Raw genomic sequence first — 8,068 nt, forward strand, 5'->3', positions numbered from 1 at the left:
GGGAATTGCTTTTTTAATAATTTTTTCGTTGCCTGATTTGAACGAAACTTGATACTGCACACCACAGGAGAATAGTGAGTAAGGTGGCTCTAAAAAATTTTGCGCTATCGTGTACCGTTTTGGCTGTATTACGGGAACATAGATACATACATACATACATACATACATACATACATACATACAAACATACATACATACAAGATGAAAGTTTTAGTTATGTATAGATAGATAGATGAACACGGAAGTATTAGATCAAAATGGTGATGTTTATTTTATGCTTAAAAATAAATCTTTCCTTGTCTATACTAAATGTTTGAGATTTTAAAATAAATCATTTTAAGAAAAAAAAGATAGCTCCAGTGAACTATACAACTGAGATTGTTTCCATTGATCAAATTCTCCGGAAGAGAACTTGACTGAATCCAGAATTGATTTTTGAAATATTTTTTTTTCATTGCTCAATGTGAACGAAATTTGATACTGCACATTACAGGAGAATGGTGAGTCAGGTGGCCCTCAAATTTTTGCGCTATCGTGTAACATTTTGGCTGTATTTCAGGAACATACATACATACAGACATACAAGATGAGAGTTTTAGTAATATATAAATAGATTGATGAACACGGAAGTATTAGATCAAAATGGCGATGTTTATTTTATGCTTAAAAATAAATCGTTCCCTGTCTATACTAAATGTTTGAGATTTTTAAATAAATCATTTTAAGAAAAAAAAAGACAGCTCCAGCGAACTATACAACTGAGGTTGTTTGCATTGATCAAATTCTCCCGAAGAGTACTTGACTGAATCCGAAATTGATTTTTTAAATATATTTTTTCATTGCTCGATGTGAACGAAACTTGATAATGCACATTACAGGAGAATGGTGAGTAAGGTGGGCCTAAAGTTTTTGCGCTATCGTGTACCATTTTGGCTGTATTACGGGAACATACATACATCCATAAAAGATGAGAGTTTTCGTAATATAGAGATAGATAGATGAACACGGAAGCATTAAATCAAAATGGCGATGTTTACTTTATGCTTAAAAATAAATTGTTCCTTTTCAATACTAAATGTTTGAGATTTTTAAAATAAATAATTTCAAGGAAAAAAAAAAAAGTGCTCCAGCGAACTACACTGCTGAGGTTGTTTGCATTGATCAAATTCTCCCGAAGAGTACTTGACTGAATCGGGAATTGATTTTTTAATAATTTTTTTCATTGCCCGATTTGAACGAAACTTGATACTGCACATTACAGGAGAATGGTGAGTAAGGTGGCCCTAAAATTTTTGCGCTATCTTGTACTGTTTTGCCTGTATTTTGGGAACATACATACATATATACAAGATGAGAGTTTTATTAATATATAGATAGATATACACATATATGTGTATATATTTCTATACATATATATGTATGTGTACATAACAAAAAAATGGATATATAAATATATTTGTAGCTTCTATATTATACACACACACACACACACACACACACACACACACACACACACACACACACACACACACACACACACACACACACACACACACACACACACACACACATATATATATATATATATATATATATATATGCATTAATAAATCCATCTTGTAATTTAAAGAACAAAGTAGCACAGCAATCAAGTAACCACTCCAAGTATTACTCTGTCAAATTGGTAACAAACAAAAAAGAGCTGACGTGCTTCCCATGCTTCCGTGCAATAACAAACCGTGCCTCCCCATTATCTCAGTTCGTTCACCTGCATTTGATATTTCATATTTTTTTTGTTATGTATTTATGTTTTCATTTACGGATGCTTTCCAACAGTTCTGGGATTTTTTTTACTGGTATATCGGCTTCGATGTCCATCGGCACACAAAATTACCGTGCTTCCCCATTGTCTCGGGTTGCTCACCTGAATTCATTTTTTTCATTTATTCATTTTAATTTATTTATAATTTCATTTATGGATGCTTTCCAATGGTTTTGTGATTTTTCCCAGTGTATCAGCTTTAATGTCCGTCGGCACACAAAATTACCGTGATTCGCCATTGTCTGGGATCACTCACCTCCTCTTTTTCATTTACTTTTTTCATTTATTTAGATTTTCATTTATGGATGTTGTCCAACCATTCTGTGATTTTCCCTGGTGTACCGGCTTTGATGTCCATTGACACGCAAAAATTCAGCTTTCTACATCATCCAGAAGGTACTAATCTTTAATATCAGTCAGTGAGCCATTCAGAATGAGTCAGTGGATAGAATGAGTTATATATATATATATATATATATATATATATATATATATATATATATATATATATATATATATATATATATATATATATATATATATATATATTAGATACAAGATGGTTAAAATAATTGTTAATGTTTTGCAATGTATTTTATCTCTGTAAGTAGTCTGCATATTCTATTATTGCAGGTGCCAGAGGGAAGAGCAAGTATGGCAGAACGGTTCCAAGTGTAGTTATTTGCTTTGTCTCAGTGGACACAGCAATTAGTGGACATTGTTGAAGTATATATTCGGTATCAAACAGTGCAGCCCTGTAGCATGAGTTTCAGCAATGGACATGGACTGAAAACGACATCGTCACACTTGAACTTTGTGAAGAAATTTCAGGAATATAGCACCATCCAAAGTACTCATAAAACCATTTTAGGTAGCCAAAGATTAAGAATATACAGTGAGTCATAAAAGATCTGCAATAAAGATATCACAATGCCTCATTGTTCACAGAGGACATCACAATATATCATCACAATGCCTTGAGGTGGAGTTGTCTGTTGTCACTGACTCACTGTAAAATACAATGTCAACATTTGCTTTAAGTGGTTGCAAATAAAAATTCAGAGCATGTTACTCTTCTTTCACAGCAGCCGTCAGTGGCCCTCACACAGTCCTAAGTCCCACCCTTGCGACTTATTCTTGTGAGGATATCTCAAGGATAGGGTATATCATGATCCTATTTGATGGGATGTCTAGCAGCTGAAGCAAGCAGTGATATTGAGGGAAACAAGTGTGAACTAGCGTTTATGGAATAGAACATGACACTCCTGCAATGTTCATGTATATTCTTCAAATTTAATAAAATAAAGATTTTAAAGATCGTTAAAAAATCCGAAAGTTTAGTGCTACTGAAGCAGTCTTATACACCACCCTTATAAACTGTAATTAGATGACGTTGAGGCACAATGTAGGAGATGGAAGGTTTATTGATCATCAGAGAACGCAGTAACAATTTGCGTCATAAATATCCATATTTGTGACCTCTTCTTCACACTATACTGGACCCTCTCACATGCCATGCCCTCTCATGTGATATACACTCAGCATACAAAACATTAGGAACACTTGCTCTTTCCATGAAATGGACTGATCAGGTGAATCCAGGTGAAAGCTATGATCCCTGATTGATTGCACCTGTTAAATCCACTTCAATCAGTGTAGATGAATTGGAGGAGACAGGTCAAAGATGGACATTTAAGTCTCGAGACCATTGAGAAATGGTTTGTGTATGTGTACCATTCAGAGGTGAATGGGCAAGACAAAATATTTAAGTGCCTTTGAATGGGGTATGATAGTAGGTGCCAGGCTCACCGGATTGAGTGTGTCAAGAACTGCAATGCTGCCGGGTTTTTCATGCTCAACAGTTTTCCATGTGTATCAAGAATGGTCCAATACCCAAAGGACATCCAGCCAACAGCAGGCCAGTTGTCGAAGGTGGCTCATTGATGAAAGAGGATAAAGGAGGCTGACACAAATTGTGCAAAGTAACAGACAGGCTGCAGTTAGTCAACTGACAGTCCAGTACAACATTGTTGTTGAAAGACCCATAAAAGAATGCACACCTTGTCGTACCTTGACACGAATGGGGTATGACAGCTGATGACCACACAAATTTCAACTTCTTTCAGCAAAAAAGAAGAACCTGCAGTTGCAGTGAGCTAAAGAACAAAAACACTGGACACTGGAGGATTGGAAAAACATTGCCTGGTCTGATGAATCCTGGTTTTTGCTGTTTCACGCTGATTGGAGGAGTAGGGTATGGAGAAAACCACATGAGTACATGCATCCATCATGTCATGTGTCAACAATGCAGGCTGCTGGTGGTGGTGTGATAATGTGAGATGTGCTTTCATAGCACACATTGGGCCCCTTGATAAAGGTGGAGCAACGTTTGAATGCCACAATATCTGAACACCATTGCCAATCAGGTGCATCCTTCATGGCTGCAGTGCATACATCTGCGAATGGATTTTTTCAGCAAGATGATGCCCCATGCCACAAGGCTAGGATTGTCCAGGAATGGTTCCACAAACATGACAGTGAAATCAGCTTCCTGCAGTGGCCTGCCCAGTCACCAGATCTCAATCCAAATGAGCATCTGTGGGATGAGATGGAATGAGCAACTTGGAGTAGAGATTCACAACCAGCCAACTTGACACAACTGTGGGAAACATTGGAGTCAACATGGGCCAACATCCCTGTGGAATGCTTTCGACACCTTGTAGAGTCCATGTCCCAATGAGTTGAGGCTGTTCTGAGGGCTAAAGGGGGTGCAACTCGATAGTAGGAAGGTGTTGCTTATGTTTTGTACACCGAGTGTATAATTGATATATAGCATGGTTCTTGGAAGTATTATGAAGGTGATTTGGTTTCTACAGTGTTCAAGTATATAATTCTTTTTAATTAAAGGTTTAATGAGGTTGAAAGACGTACAAGTAATTAATTCCGGGTTTTACTGTAGTTTTACCCAGTGTCTATGACATCACCCTATCTCACAGTTCTATTAGTTCTTTGTGCCTGTTGTATGTGACCTTTTATAACGTCCTTAAAAACAGTAAGTTTTCTGTTTGGAATGATTTACAATTCTGTTTAACTGCCAGGCAGGCAGACAGAGTAGAAATAGTATCTCATTCCTCCCTGCACACGTGCGATCAGGACGAATTCAGAGTCAAAGTACAGACATGTAAAAGTTTATCAATAATTTGAGAATATCTAAACAATAGCATAAAAATTAAATAAATTAAAACTGATTTTTAAACAACTTTTATCTAATATCTTCTGTTTTACCATTTTTTTTTCAGGTTTACAACCTCTTGTTTTTTCAGGTGATTGAAAAAGAGTGAACCACGAAGCAGACAACAAAAGTTGGTGATGATTCTTACCTTCCCAGAGATGCCATGGACAATTAGGCAAAATACTTATTCTGTGAAGATTTTTTTTGTTGAAATAGACTCCTACAAGAAGACTCAAATAGAGTTTAAATGTGAGTTTGGAACTCAGACTGCATCTGGACAGTCACAGATATTTGCCTGGGTCAAAATGTTCATAGAAAAAGGCACTGTCGCAAATCTCATCAGTGAAAGTGCTGGAGGACCAACACATTTGGGATGTCCTCAAGATGTTCGGTCTCCTGAGAACATGGACCCTGTTCGTGATTCAGTGGGCAGACGCCCAAAGAAATCTCTCAGGCGTCAGAGTCAAGAGCTTGGAATTTAATATGAATCAGTGAGAAGAATTCTCCACAGAGAATCCAGATAAAACATAAACTGACTGCAGCCCATATGCAGAAAAGAGAGATGATGTGCCGGTGATTTGCAGACAAGATTTAAGAAAAGCCAAACTTCCTTTACAATGTCTAGTTTTTTGATGAGGCCCATTTTCTTCTTTATGGGCATTCCAAGAATTGCGTATACTTGGGATCAACACCCCCCCCCCTCCCCGATCTAGTGCTCGAGCAACCTCTCCACTCAGAAAAATGCACTGCTTGGGTCGTAATCAGTAAACATGGAATCTTTGTTCCTTTCTGGTTTGAGGATGACGCAGGCAAAACATTGACTGCCAACACAAAACGTTCTTGGGATGTTTTGGAGGGCCCTGGGCAGTCACAGGAGGGGGGTTCTAGAGAGGAACAATATTTTGAACAGGATGGAGCCACTCCCCATACTTCAGATAATTCACTAAACTGGCTGAACATACACTTTGGTGACAGAGTTATCAGTTAAAGATTTGCTGTGGAATAAGCCGCACACTCACCAGATATGTCACTGCCAGCTATACAGCTTTGGGGCTATCTAAAGGACACCGTCTACAGTGGAAGGCCACAATCCATTGAAAAACTCAAAGCACCAATTATCGATAAAATTGGCTTCATTCCTATAGCGGAATGAATCGGAGTTATCAATCATTTTGCCCATCAAATCCAAGTGTGCTTGCAGTGCCATGGCAAACATTTGGAGCATTGTCATCCAACCACAGTTAACCACAGTCGGTCCTGGCCTATTCAAGGTAATCTGTGCCAAAAGAAAAGATGTGCCATTTGAGTGATAAATGAGGATTTTATATTAAATAATATGGGTTCTATTTTCTTTTTTTCCCTGTACTCTATAAACAGTGTGTGTGTGTGTGTGTGTGTGTGTGTGTGTGTGTGTGTGTGTGTGTGTGTGTGTGTGTGTGTGTGTGTGTGTGTGTGTGTGTGTGTTTGTGTGTGTGTGTGTGTGTGTGTGTGTGTGTGTGTGTGTGTGTGTGTGTGTGTGCGTAATGCTTTTACTAGCCTTGTCAAAGTCTAGTATTCCTCTCGCTGTTTGTGTATAACCTACTTATTCAATGTCACCACTGTCACTTGTACACTAATTGAGAATGTTATCATTAATCAATGCGAGGAAAGATTAATTATACTGCAGTATGGTCGGTGTACTGTTATGCAGAACTGCACCGTGGTTTCTTCTTTTGCCATCCTGTTTCACTGTATGAGTGACAAAATGGCCAAAAACAAATTGCAATGAGCAATGCATTCACTTTCAAATTGGATAGATGCAAAACATTGCTTATTGACAGCAAAACGAAGCAGCAGAGGCCAGATATTAATTGTTGGTGTATGGTAATTCTGTTTACAGTCGTCGATTCCTCATTAACTTTCCATGTCAATGGCCCCCTTTCGGCCTCTTATTTTTCAAACAGAAATGTAGGAGGGATCTTGAAAGTACACACTGAATTACAGAAAAGTAGAAACGAGGACGGCTGTGATGGGTCGATTGTGGAGGCCGAGCTTGCCCTTGGCACAGTTCATTTGTCTGGAGCTCAATAGTCAACGAGGTTGGAAACGTTGTCATTGTAGCCTCTCAAGCATGACTGCTGTGAGGCTTGACACTTGGTTTTGATTCTCGTTGAAAAAAAACGAGCACCTATTAAATATCATGTGCAACCACCTTCACAAAAACACTTGCGACCATACAATAAAAGAAGGGCAATAAAATTGGCTCCAGGGATACAGTATTCATTGACACCCTTTAACTGCAGTTTTATGTTCATCATGAACTTGTACTTAGGCTTGTTACAGATAATTAGTTTCATTAATCTGACATTCTTTGTTGCTTTATGGTATAATCCAGAATACTCGAGGTACAAAATGACATGTGAATGCTAAATGAGGCCTTTTGCGCATGCGCTGTGTACGTTTTCAATGACTCGGTTCTGATTGCTGGGCACTTCTAACCTGCCGTTGCTTGCACTAAATGTGCAATTCAAATGGTCTTTTAAACATAATTTTCAGCATTTATACAAAAGAGTGGCAATTTCAAAACTGTTAACCATAATTGTTCTGTTCTTAAATGCAAATTGGACTCAGGGAAATGTAGGCACACGAGAAATATCCCTTCGGATGAGACGTATCAGGTTTGTACCATTCCCTGTTTTTACAAGCTAACAGAGGTGGTAGATATAGCTCACACACACACACACACACACACACACACACACACACACACACACACACACACACACACACACACACACACACACACACACACACACACACACACACACACACACACACACACACACACACACACACACGACAGCTTCGATGGGAATGAGGTCCGCGCACGAGGTGCCTGGTATCACACCATTTGACATGCTTTGTGACACCACCTGGCCCTGCAGATTGGCGGAATTTGTTGACCCCGTGTTGCCGGGAGAGAAGGCCTAAGCTTTGGTGACTCCCTCTTGCAAACTTCCACCCGTTGAAGATGA

The 8,068-nt window shown here is 38.5% G+C and overlaps 1 long non-coding RNA gene across 2 annotated transcripts in view; it reads left to right on the forward strand.

Moving 5' to 3' along the window:
* The window catches only part of LOC147033917 (uncharacterized), a 30,594-nt gene extending 22,838 nt beyond the window's left edge, over window positions 1–7,756 (forward strand). Inside the window, exons 3-4 of one of the 2 annotated variants that reach the window (XR_015055961.1) lie at window positions 2,114–2,218; window positions 5,122–7,756. This is a non-coding gene — a long non-coding RNA (uncharacterized LOC147033917). The remainder of the gene's footprint in view (window positions 1–2,113; window positions 2,219–5,121) is intronic. The other variant, XR_015055963.1, reaches the window with a different exon arrangement.
* Window positions 7,757–8,068: the final 312 nt, after the last annotated feature.

The sequence above is a fragment of the Eptatretus burgeri genome, chromosome 1 (assembly GCF_056783735.1).
Source record: "Eptatretus burgeri isolate ZD-2024b chromosome 1, Ebu_testis_v1, whole genome shotgun sequence".
Lineage (NCBI taxonomy): Eukaryota > Metazoa > Chordata > Myxini > Myxiniformes > Myxinidae > Eptatretus > Eptatretus burgeri.